The 2375-nt window shown below is 39.2% G+C and overlaps 1 pseudogene; it reads left to right on the top strand.

Annotated features, from left to right (window-relative positions):
* Positions 1-754: 754 nt before the first annotated feature.
* LOC129038853 (transforming protein RhoA-like) lies at positions 755-1290 on the top strand (annotated as a pseudogene).
* The last annotated feature ends 1085 nt before the right edge of the window (positions 1291-2375 follow it).

Below are 2375 nucleotides of genomic sequence, written 5' to 3'. Positions count from 1 at the left end.
GGTAACTAGAAACAAATTCACAAGTACTTGTGAAGTTGCAGAACACTAAAGAAAGAAAAAAAAAGTCTCAAAGGAAAAAAGTCAGATGGGGCTAGGTAGGAAAGACAATTAGAACGCTATACTTTTCAACATCAATAACAAATGTCAGAAGACAATGAAAATACCTTTAATATGTTGAAGTATTAAAGGTCAACTAAAATCTTCAAAGCAGATAAACTAGCATTCTAAAATAAAGGTAAAGTAAATTCATTTCCAAACATTAAAAAATGGATATTTTACCACTCACAGACCCTCCCTGAAAGAACTACTAAGGGAGGATGAAGAAATGAGCATGAGTAAAACTGAAACCAAAAAAAAAAAAAAAAGGAGAGTACAAGAAACACACTTGAACAAAGATACAGAAGAACAAACACACGGATAAACATGTTTTTCAATAAGACTACCAAATATAAAAAGAGAAAGAATGACCACCTGTGAGAGTTTTCAAATCAGCTGGAGGCAGCCCGCCCACCCTGGCTGGCTCTCGCTCCCTTCCAGCGTCGTCCTCCGTCAGTTCTCTCGTGAGTCCATGGTCTCCAGTTCAGTTATCGGCCCTGCTTTCCCAGCTTGCGACTCGCGGACAGGCGTCCTGGGCAAGAAGAGACTGGACTCGGATTCGTCGCCTGAGTCTGTCCTCTGAGAAGTTCAAGGTACTTTGTACAATTTCAGCCACCCAGGCCAGTGTCCTCCAGCAATGGTTCCTGTCCGTGTCGGTGACGGAGTCTGTGGCAAGACATGCTTGCTCATTGTCTTCAGCAAGGACCAGTTCCCAGAGGGGTGCGCACCCTCAGGGTTTCAGAACTATGTGGCCCATATTGAGGATGGGAAACGCGTAGAGCTGACTTTGTGGTACACAGCCAGGCAGGAAGATTAGGATCGCCTGAGGTCCCTCTTTTACTCAGACACTGATGTTATGTGTTCTCCGTTGACAACCCTGATAGTCTAGAAAACATCTCAGATAAATGGAGCCCAGAAGTCAAGCATTTCTGTCCCAACGTGCCCACCGGCCTGGTTGGGAACAAGAAGGATCTTCGGAATGATGTGCACACAAGGTGGGAGCTAGCCAAGATGAAGCAGAAGCGGGTGAGACTCGAAGAGGGCAGAGATATGGTGAAGGGGATTGGCGTTTTAGGGTACATGAAGTGTTCAGCAAAGACCAAAGATGGAGTGAGAGAAGTTTTTGAAGTGGATGCGAAAGCTACTCTGCAAGCCAGATGTGGGAAGAAAAACTCTGGGTGCCTTGTCTTGTGAAACACAGTGCTTAGGAGGTGAATTTTGAAGTGCTGTTGGTTAGTCTTAGTGGATGAACACTGGCCTTTTTCACTTATATACAGTTTACCTCAGATTACAAATTTAAGGCACGTCATCTTGTTACCAGTATTTAGAAACCAACCCTGATTCTTAATGATGTCAAATCCGTCAGGCCTACCAGGATCCTTTTACCACTACTCTTAACAACCCTCCTCTACACTTCTGCCTGACACACCATGGCAAATTCAAAGAATTTCTTAACTTCTTGCTTCTGTCTCGAAAGAGAAACAGCTGGTAACTTTGCAAATTAGGCTGCAACTACTTTATAACTAACGTTCCCTGCCTATCATCTGTCAGCAGCAAGGTACTCTGGCGAGACACAACTTCAGTGCTTTACTCCTTAACAGGTTTCATTGGCATAGCTCTGGGACAGGCATCTGGTCTTTTGAAAATGGGTTCTACAAGGAAGGCCCAAGTCCATGCAGCTGTGGCACAGTTACAGTTCTGTGGTTTCATGTTAGTTATCTTAGAGTTACTGTGTAATTAGTGCCACTTAATGTACATTACCAAAATAAATATATCTACCCCAGACTGGATGTAGTATTTTTTTATAATTGGATTTCCTAATATTTACATTTGTTATCCCCAAAGACAGTGTATTGCTTGTTAAAAAATAAAGTGTTTGGAAATGTCAAATGGAAAATTCATTTTTAAATAAATAAATACTAAAATAAAATAAGGTACAAGAAAAATACTAATGGAAATATAAGAATAAACGTGGATTTTTCGGGTAATGTAGTCTAAGTTTCTTATATAGCTCAAAAATATTAGAGATAAAACCAATGAAAGAATAAAAATAAAAAAATAAAAATTTCAAACCAGTAAAAAAAAATGATTAATAGAAATGTGATTATTCCAATAAACATTAGAAAATAAATAAGGGGAAAAGATTATATTCAGTAAAAACAAAAGAAAGTGATAGAAGAAAGTAAAATATAATAATTACAATAAGTTGCAAACAGGTTAAAATAAATTCTCCATAACATGGTAAGTGGTATAAAGAGATGTTTAGGCTATAAAGATTA

This window comes from Pongo pygmaeus, chromosome 5 (genome assembly GCF_028885625.2).
Source record: "Pongo pygmaeus isolate AG05252 chromosome 5, NHGRI_mPonPyg2-v2.0_pri, whole genome shotgun sequence".
Classification (NCBI taxonomy): domain Eukaryota; kingdom Metazoa; phylum Chordata; class Mammalia; order Primates; family Hominidae; genus Pongo; species Pongo pygmaeus.
Note: the sequence above shows the minus strand (reverse complement) of the source record. Positions and strands in the feature narration are given on the sequence as shown.